Genomic DNA, 10564 nt, shown 5'->3' with positions numbered 1-10564 from the left:
GTTAAGCATGTAGTGCTTGCTGCAATCAGTTGGTGCTCAGATCAATCAGCAGCACTTACGAACCACCTACTAAGTGTCAGGCACTGTCCCAAACCCTGGGATACAACAGGGAACAAAACAGTCTTGGCCCTCGTAGAGTAAGCACCACTATTCACTTCCTTAAGAAAACCTGATTTTCAGACAACAAAGTGGAGACCCAGGAACCTGGAATGTGACTCAGTCCAAGGACACACAGGTAGACAGACAGAGGGAAAACTGGGATTTGAGTGCAGGACAAGCTTAATTTCAGAATCCGAAGGCGTTAGAGGTAGGGGACCCTTCCTTGGAGTGGATCATTGCTAATATTCAGTGGTCTCTGATACAAACTCAGTTTTCTGAATTTTCTTCTCCCTGAATTCCTTGTCTCCAAGGATTCTTCCCAGGTCAGTCAGAGGCAAGACTGGGCTCAGAGGGGGTCTGGGTGGGTGGGGGGGTAATTATGGCAGCGGGGGGGGGCTCCCTCTGCTCCATCCACTCCTGCCCCTGCCCCTGCCTTGCCATGCTCTCAGGTCCCCAGGATGGGGAGGGTAGCAGATGGCCTGGGGAGGATGAAGTGGCCTCCCATCTGTCCCCTCCCCCCTGCATTGTCCCTGGAGCCAAGGGGGATTCGAGGGGGTTGTGGTCCACTGCAGTCTGGATCCTCCCCCCTCCATCTTCCGGGAGGGAGCCGAGGAGCTGGTTGCTATGGTGACAAGGAAGAGGCAAGAGAGATGCAGGGAGACACTGGGGTCAGGCCAAGATCCACACCTTAGACCCTTCGATGCACACACACTCACACCGCACAGGTACATATCCCAACATCCATGGAGTCTGGCGTGAAGTTCCACATCCCCAGGACACCCACAGTCACACAGGCGCTCCTGCAGACACACAGGTGTATACTCAATGGTTTCACACAGGGACACTCTGATGTATGAAGAAGACTCATGGGGATAGGTACACACACACACACACACACACACACACACACCCATAATGCATAATGGACATCCAGTCATGTGGACCATATACATCACAGGGTTTCATGCAAAAATAGATAGACACACATCTGATATCCGAGTATGTCCCAGGTGCACAAATTCGAAGCCAAAATAACTCCACACTTGGCCACACACACCCTGAGAAGTTACAAGTACATGATCAAAGCCGTAAGACCTAAACAGCCTATGTTACATAAGGCATACATGTTAGCGACATGTGATATACAGACTGACAAACAGACCTAATCCCGTCTCCCATGCAAATTGGATAATCACACACATTTAGATACATGGCTGCCATCGTCTAACGCACAAAATGCATAGGACCTCACAGGTCACTCAGTGTGACAGGCACATCACACACGACATCTGGGGTGCTGGTCACCCCCCCCCCGAAGTCATGCCTGCAGCCCCAGCTCCACACGCCCCCCCCCCAAGGCCTCCCATTTGGACACACACGACAGCACGGTTGGTCACGCACTCACACTCACAAACACAAACCTCCTCCTAGATATTTTTAAACCCAGGCTAGTTCTGCTGCTATGGCAACCGCCCCAAACCCATTGCCATAGCAACCTAACGTCAGCTTTCCAAGCACCAAATCCTGGGGGATTGCAGGGCCCCGATCTGAGGCCAGAGGAGGGGGCCGCTACACCCTCTCCGCCATCATCCAATGCACCCCAGTATCTCCACGCCAGGGCCTTCAGGGGAACAGCCAGCTTAGGGTGGGTAGGGTGGGTAGGGGCTAAGCATACAAGTCCTCTAGACCGAGCTGAGGCAAGGGCACCCCTCCCCGCACTTTTTCCTTCCGCTCCGCCAGGACGTTATGGAGGGGCTCCTGGGGCAAAGGTCAGCCTGCCCCCGGACACACACAAGCCTGGGTTTGCATCTTGGTTCTGACATTTACACGCTGCGTGACTTGGGCGTGTCCTTACCTTCTCCGTGTCCCACCACGTTCCTTAATTTGGAAAATGCCGTTCCTGCTGTTGCTGTCGAACCACTATCCCAAGGGCTGTTGTGACTCCCTGGTTAACAGCCCAGCCAGACCCGCCTCCGAATTCTTACTCTCCCATTTTCTAGCCGTATGAACTCAGGCAAGGGCCTCCCCTTCTCTGCAACAATGTTGGGGGGCAAATAGTAATCTGATTGCATAGGGCTGTTTGGGAAGATGCCCGACAGAGGGGTGTGGCGGCTGATCTAAGAACTCTGCATGTGTTCCAACTTAGTTAAGGCTTAAGCATGGCCTTATGGGTAGGCACTGTTATTATTCCAATTTTGCAGGAAAGGAAACTGAGGCTCAGAGAGGCTGCCTGAAATCACACAGTTTTGAGGCGCGAGATTTGAACCCAGGCAGTCAAAGACGTGGCCTCAGCCCTTTCTCTCTCCTGTTTCTAAAGAAGTTTGGAGAAGGGTGATGGGATGGCCGGTTCCTGGAAAGGCTGGCTAGCCTCAGTTTCCTAGCCTGCAAAATGGGAGTTCAAGCGGTACCGCCGGCTGAGGTTTTGGAAGATCTATGAGGCACCTTGAACCTGGGGCGTTGAGGATGGGCGGGCGAACCTGAGTGCTCCCTGTAGATGGAGAGCAGATTGGGAGGGATTGGGCAAGCCAGGTAGCAGGTAGTCTGAGGAGGGAGGTTGGGTCTGCTTCCCAGCTCTCAGGCATGGGCTTTCTCCAGTCTGAGCCTCAGTCTCATCTTCTGTCAACTGGGAATCACAGCGGTGCTCAGGCTGCGGCCAGGAGTCCAAGAACGGAAGTGGGTGAAACCACTTGGCATGGGTCCCAGCCAGCGAAGAGGGAAGTCTGAGCTGATATTAATATTATCCGTCCAGTCTGTACATGGGATTTAGGAGTCAGGATTGTGTGGTGCAGGACTTGGCAAACTGTTTTGACCCAGGGTGAGAAATACACTTAGGTCATCACCCAATGCATAGAACACGAAACAAAAGTTTCACAAACTCACACTTCCCCTATACCTTAGTGTGTATTACGTCTATACTATGGGCACAGACTCCGATCTGTTCTTTTCTATTGAAAAATGTCAGTTGATTTCACAGTCCACTAACCGGTCGTGACCAACAGTGTGAAAAACCCCAGCGTGGCGGTTACGAGGTGGAATCCTGGAATCGCTGGGGGATTTTACCCAGGGGAGTGCCGTGGGCATCAAAGAGGCAACGGAGAAGGGGCCAACCCGGGGGCTGGCATGGAGCCAGAACAGACTCCAAGGAGGAAGGGCTCTTTGCCCGGACCCCAGCAGGGACGGGAGAGACGGAGAGATGGGATTGGAAGCCAACACACGAAGAGTCAACCCAGTGTATCGAACGTATGGTGGTTATGGCCATACCGGTATAACCATACGTACCCAATGCACAGTTAGCGTCCACCTTGAAGACGGATCCTTATTTATCCATTTGACAAAAATATTTATTGAGCACGTGCTGTGTGTTGGGCACCGTCCTGGGCACTGGAGATACAGCAGTGAACAAAATAGACACACATCCCATGAGCTCACATTCTAGGGAGATAGACGATAAACGAGCCAAAGAAGTAAAACATACAGTATGTTAGATGATAAGTGCTGTGAGGAAAAATACTTCAGGGAAGGGGGATGAGGGATTGGGGTGCAAGGGGGGGGGTGAGAGTAGGGCTTTGGGCTTAAAAATAGTGGGCAGGGAAAGCCTCACTGAGGAGGTGGCACTTGAGCAGAGACCTGAAGGAAGAGGAGGTGAGGGAGTCAGTCATATGGGTCTCTGGGGGAAGAGAGGTCCAGGCAGAGGGAAGAGCAGGTGCAAAGGCCCTGAGGCAGGAGCGCACCTGGCTTGTTGGAGGAAGAAAGAGGAGCCCAGGGAAGCTACAGCAGAGCAGGGGGAGGGGAGGGCAGGAGGAATGAGGCCAGTTAGGCAGGAAGCAGCCCGTGTGGGGCCTTGAGGGCCACTGTCAAGACTTAGCTTTGACTCTGAGTGCGCTGGCAATCCTGGGAGAGTTTTGAGCAGAGGAAGGGCTTGAGCTGACTCAGGTTTTAACCACAGATCCTTTTGGCAACGTGGTGTCGGTGTCGGGGCCGGGGGAGGGGGGGCCGGGGGGCCGGGGACAAGTAAGTGGCCCCGTGAGGAGGTGATTGCGAACATCTGGGTGAGAGGTGTTGGTGGCTGGCTGGCCCAGGGTGACAGTAACGCAGGTGGGGAGACATCGCTGGAATCCTGGTGCTTCTACGCGGCTTCGGGCAAATCATTTCACCTCTTCGGAGCCTCAGCTTCCCCATTTGCACGTGGGGCTGACAGTAAAGCACCCACCTCTCACTCCTGCTGTCCGGTCTCAGTGTGATGGAGCGTGGACAGCCCTTGGCACAGAATGTGTGCTCAACAAATGCCGCCCGCCGTTCTCACTGATATTGTCCCCCTCGTTCCCAGACCCGAGAAATTCTGCGTCCTGTCCAGTGGGGCTCTGGGAAGGAGGATTCAAAAGAAGAGGGTTGACCTTGACTAATGATTGTGTATTTATCTGATCCTGAGAATATTCGAGTCAGAGAATCTTGGACCAAAAATACTTGCCCCGAGGGGGCCTTTAGGGATTTTTTATTCCTACCAGGCTCTTTGTAGGACGGAGAAACGGAGGTCCAGAGAACAGTTTTATCCTGCCCAGGAGCCCACAGTGAGTTGGGGGCTGAGCCAGGGCTAGAATCCATCCTCGTGGCCTGTCTCCCAGGCCTGTGTTCCCAGTCTGGCTGCTTCCTTGGTGATCATGGCATCTGACCCAGTCTCCTCCCCCACGCCAGCCTCAACATCTTCCCTATGATTTTGACTGCCTCCGGGATAAATTCCAAACTCTCCCTGTCGCTCAGGCCAAAAACCTTGCATTCGCCCTTGACACCCTCTTTGTCCCTCACACCTACATCCAATCCAGCAGCAAACCCAAGATTCTAAATCTGACCCCACCTCGCCCGCCACGTCTGTCAAGGTCAACACCGCCGAGGTGCAGGCCCCCAAGGGCTCCCCGCTGGACTCCCATAGGAGCCTCTTCCTGGGCTCCCCGATTTCACCGTTGCCCCCTTTCCGGCCTTTTAAAAGCCAAGTCGGATTATAGACCGTGTGGTGTCCAAGAGAAAGACAAGTGGCATTTCCGTAAGAGCATCGAGGAGCAATCCAGATTTCTTGCCTTAGGTTTGTAGAGAAAGAAGGGGCTTTCTATGTTCTCTCTCCCAAGGGTGTGGTTTTACAAATATTAGGGAGAGAAGGGTGCCTGGTTGGCTCAGTCCGTAGAGTTTGTGACTCTTGATCTTGGGGTCGTCAGTTCAAGCCCCATGTGGGGCATTAAAAAGAAAAAAAAGACAGGAAACAAAGGCACGGAGAGGTCAAGTCACTTGGGGTTGAGTTGGAATTTGAACCCTGACAGTCTGGCTGTTGCAAGGCTACCCTCTTACCAACTTTTATCACACTGCTTCTCTTTCTCACTTGCCCCTCTTCTCTCGACCAACTTTCTCCAGTACATACCCCCCCCCCCCCCCCCCCGCCGAATTCTCCCCTCCCGGGGAATCTCCATGCTTCCCTACCTTGGAACCACAAGTGCACAGACGTGAGCCAATTCTATGCCATCATCTTTGGTTGAATTTCATATTAGTCATTTTCCTCTTTCTTCTGCCTCCCTGCCCCCCCCCCCCATCTGAGCTGTCAGCACAGAGCCCGACGCGGGGCTGGAACTCCTGAACCAGGAGATCGTGACCTGAGCCGAAGTCGGGCGCTTAACCGACTGTGCCACCCAGGCGCCCCTCTTCTGTTCTTTAAGATACGCGTGTATCCTTACAGTCAGTTTCTTTGCGTGCGTTTTAAATTCGCAAAAATGTCAGCAAGCCACAAACCTCCTTCTCTTTCTCTCATTGTGCTTTTGGAGAGCTCTCTGTGTGGCTATGTTGATTTCTAGCTCCTGAGGAGAGAGTCACAGGAGGATTCTGGAGAGGCTGGCTGAGTTTAAAATCCCAGGCCTGGAAGGCTCCCTAGCTGGATGCCCTCGGGCAAGTGTCTTAACCTCTCTGGGCCACAGCTTCTCCAGGTAGAATGGGGGGTGGTTCCAAAATGGCACCTTTCTCACCGGACCATTGCCAGCTGGCATCTTAAAGCATTTAGCAGCAGGCATTGACTAAGCACGGCATGATGATTGCTTCGCTCTCTTTTGTGTTGCTGTGGGGGTTCCTCAGCAGTTATTCCACATTCCACTTCTCAAGACCCGGCGATGGGCATAAAATTCCCTCCAATTCTTTGCTTCTACACCACACGCAATTTGCATCCTCCTGCAGACCTCATGCACGGGCCTGTCGGAGAGTGGAGAGGGGAGGGTGCCAGGCATCCTCGTATTTAATTTCTCGGAGTATTCCAGATTGCTCTCCAGAAAGGACACACCTGTTTATATTGCTACCATCAATGCCAGCTGACCCATTCTTCCAGATACTTCTCTGGAACTCGGTGTTCTCAGACCACCTAATTTTGGCTAAGCTAGTGGCTGTGAAAATATTGCTTTACGTACTTAATGTAGATCAGTGTAGCTTCTCTGGGCTTCTTAAGTCTTCATTTGCACCTAGGATTACTACAAACACGTACAGCCGTATGTGTGTGTGCATGCAGGCGCATGTGCATTTGTGTGTGTGTGTGTGTGTGTGTGTGTGTGTAAGGCTTTGAATACTAACACTTTATTTTTTTTAATGTTTATTCATTTTTGAGACACAGAGAGAGACAGAGCATAAGCAGGGGAGGGGCAGAGAGAGAGGGAGACCCAGAATCCGAAGCAGGCTCCGGGCTCCGAGCTGTCAGTACAGAGCCCCACGCCGGGCTCGAACTCACGGACCGCGAGATCGTGACCTGAGCCCAAGTTGGATGCTTAAACCGACTGGGCCCCCCCCTCAGGCGCCCCTTGAATGCTAACACTTTAATACTTTAGTTTCTGTCACTTGAAGTAAAAAAGGGATCATTGTAGTACCTACCTCTCTCTTAGATTAAGAGGATTCAATGATACGATAATGGCCATGGTTTATTCTGTTTCCTTCCATGGCAGGCACTGTGGTGGGTGCTTCATATGTAATAACCAAGTCGCTCCTCACAAAAAAACACTATGAGGCACAGCTGCTCTTATCATCCCCATTTTACAGATGAGAAAGCCGAGACATGGAGAGATAGACTTTAAGAAGCGGAGCTGGGCTTCAAACCCAGGCAGACAGGTTCATGAACCCCCTCGCTGCCTCTCAGGAGGCACAGACCAGAAGCAGCCATGGCTTCATGACTGTTCTATATTAATCAGCCGTAATCACCTGACAGGAAAATGTAGGGGTTGCTTAGGGTATGTTTGCTGATGGCCTTAGCAAATCTGACAATGGATTTATCTCTTTATCATAAGCATAATAGTTATAGAACCTCACGTTAAAAAAAAATCACGTTAAGGGGCACCTGGGTGGCTCAGTCGGTTGAACGTTCCACTCTTGATTCCGGCTCCGGTCATGGTCCCAGGGTCATGGGATGGAGCCCCGAGGTAGGCTCCATGCTGATCGTGGCCTGGATGCCTTCCTCATGTCCATTCACCTCCCCCTTGAACCTCTCCCCTTGCCCCACTCCTCATTCTCACCCTTGGCCGGGCTCCAATCTCATGAAGAGAAGAGGAGCCATTGGAAGGCTCCCAGGGCATCTATGTCCTACCTGCACCTGAGACCCCATTCTCTGCCTTCCCTCCTGGTAACTATGGAAACGCTGCTAGTGTGCATTAGATCCCATCTCTTCCATCTACTCAGGGACATAAATCAAGCGATTCTCCCCTGTCTGTCAGGCACTCCTCTCTCTTCTAGATCGTTCTTGATGTCATAAAACATGTCTTAACACAAATATGCTTTCTAGCTATAGATCCAATGTTCTCTGCTCTTTACAGTTTTACAGCAAACCCTAAAAAGAGGAAGAGAGAGAGAGGGAGAGGGAGAGAGAAACGGAGGGATCTGTACTAATGTCTCCTATTCTATTCCATTCCTCAGTCCTTCTTGAATCACCCAACCAGGGTTTGGCTTCACCACTTGGCCGAATCAACTTCTGAGTTGATTACTTGGTGACCTCCATGTGGCTCAATCCAATAATCCAGTGACCTGCCCTCATGTCACTTGAGCCCTCTCACTGATAGTCACTTTCTTTCTAGGTTTATCTTCTTCTCTTGGCTCTCAAGACTCTCCACACTCATGATTTCCTTCCTATCTCAATGGCTGCTCCTTGTCTGTCATTTTCTTCCTCATCTCTGGGGTCCTTGAACATTGGGGCTCAGTGCTTATCTTCTCTTTTCTTTTTTCACCCACTCTTTTAGTGATGGCATCCCAAATTTCTATATCTCTCTAGGCTGGACCTCACCCCAGAACTCAGATTCATATATTCATGTATCCTCTCAATGAACGTCCAGTTGGAAGTCTGTTAGGTACCTCGTAGTGTCCAAAACCAAACTGCCGAGCCCGACTTCCCCCTGTGCCCCACCTGCTTGCTATTCATCTAATCTCAATAAATGGAAACTTTGTCTCAGCAGCTTCTTAGATCAAAAAACCTTGCAATCATTTTGACTCGTTTCTTCGTCTCCCTCCCAACACCCAACCCATCAGTGGATTCTGTCAGCTCTATCTTAGGAACATGTGTGGATTCTAACTACGTCTCCTACGGCTTCCTAAAAACCACCATCATCTCTCATTTGAATTATAATTTAAAAAAAAATCTTTTGGTTAAAAGATGAACCATTTTACAGGGCACAAGCCAGAGGCATCTCGTACATTCACAGTGTTGTGAAAGCATCATCTCTATTATTTCCAAAAACATTTTCATCATCCCCAAAGGAGACCTCACACCCATTAAACAGTGACTCCCCATTCCCACCCCTACCCACACCCCCAATCCCTGGCACCACTAATCAGCTTTCTGTCTCTATGGATTTGCCTACTCTGGACATTTTGTATGAATGGACTCATGCAATATGTGACCTTTGTGTATGGCTTTCTTCACCCATTATATTCTCAAGATCCATCCACATCGTAGCATGAACCAGTACCCCATCCCTTTTCAGGGCTGAATAATATCCCATTGCATGGATGTACCACACCTTGCTTATCCATTCATCTGCGGATTGGCGTTTGGGTTATTGCCATTTTTTGGCTATTATGAATGGTACTACTATGCATATTCACGTACAGATAATTTGTTTGAACACCAGTTTTTAATTCTCTTGGGTAAATACCCAGGAGTGGAATTGCTGGGTCCTGTGGCAACTCTATGTTTAGCTTTTTGAGGAACTGCTAAACTGTTTTCCACAGATTGCACCATTTTATTTCATTTGAATTATTTTAGCAGCCTATTCTTTTTTTTTTTTTAATTTAAGTTTACTTTTATTTATTTTGAGAGAGAGATAGAGAGTAAGCAGGGAGGGGCAGAGAGAGAGAGGGAGACAGAATCCCAAGCAGGCTGTCCACACTGTCAGCACAGAGCCCGATGTGGGGCTCAAACCCACTAACCATGAGATCATGACCTGAGTGGAAATCAAGAGAATCAAGAGTCTGGCACTTAACTGACTGAGCCCTCAGGTGCCCCTTAACACCCTATTCTTAACACAGCCACCAGCACGACCACTTAAGACGTGAATCAAATTGTGTCCCTGCTGCCCTCCATCTTCAATGGGTCCCATCTCACTCAGGGCAAAATCCAAAGACCTCACAATGGCTCACCATGCCCTACATGACTTAGCTTCTGGCTCCCTCCAGGTATCTTCTTCCACATTCTTACCCACTCAGTATGGACCTCCTCCCCCTGCCATTTTTTAAGGCGATCTCTAACCCAACGTGGAGCTCAAACGCATGACCCCGAGATCGAGTGCCACATACTCTACCAACTAAGCCAGTTAGGCGCCCCCCTCCTGACTGCATCAGGCAGGCTCCCACCTCTGGGCTTTTGCCCTCATTGTTTGCTTCTCCTGGAATGCTCTACCCCTGTATCCACAAGACTGGTTCGTTCACTTTCTTTAGGTCTCTCTTCTAAGTCACCTTCTCTGAGACACCTTCTCTGACCATCCTGTCTCCTTTACTCTGCTTTATTTTCTCCATAGTACTTATCACAATCTGACATCATACATACATTTGCTCACTGTTTTATGCATGTATGTATTTACATTTAATTGTGTGTCTTCCTTTCACTAGGCATAGGCTTCTTTTTCTCTTTGTTCACTGATGTACCTACCCCCAGCACCCAGAAAAGTGCCTGGAGCATAGTAGGTGCTCAGTACATTCGGGTTGCATTTCATGAGATATGCTGATGCGGTTCATAGCCATTTTCAGATATACTTAAATTGCCTAACTAGTTGTCTTGGTGTAGGAATGGCTTCCAGGAGCGCTCCTATTGTCCAAGGTGCTAACTCACTAGGTACAAGGCCCACCGTCTACTGGGGCATGACCTTACGCTCTAGTGGCTACTCCCCAAGCCCCTGTATAATGGAGGTGAGTTAATGATTAAAAGAACTGAGCCAGAAGCTAGTCCATGAACACATGTTCCGAAATGTAG

Source organism: Neofelis nebulosa, chromosome 17 (genome assembly GCF_028018385.1).
Source record: "Neofelis nebulosa isolate mNeoNeb1 chromosome 17, mNeoNeb1.pri, whole genome shotgun sequence".
NCBI classification, from domain to species: domain Eukaryota; kingdom Metazoa; phylum Chordata; class Mammalia; order Carnivora; family Felidae; genus Neofelis; species Neofelis nebulosa.
This window is presented reverse-complemented; position numbering follows the sequence as displayed.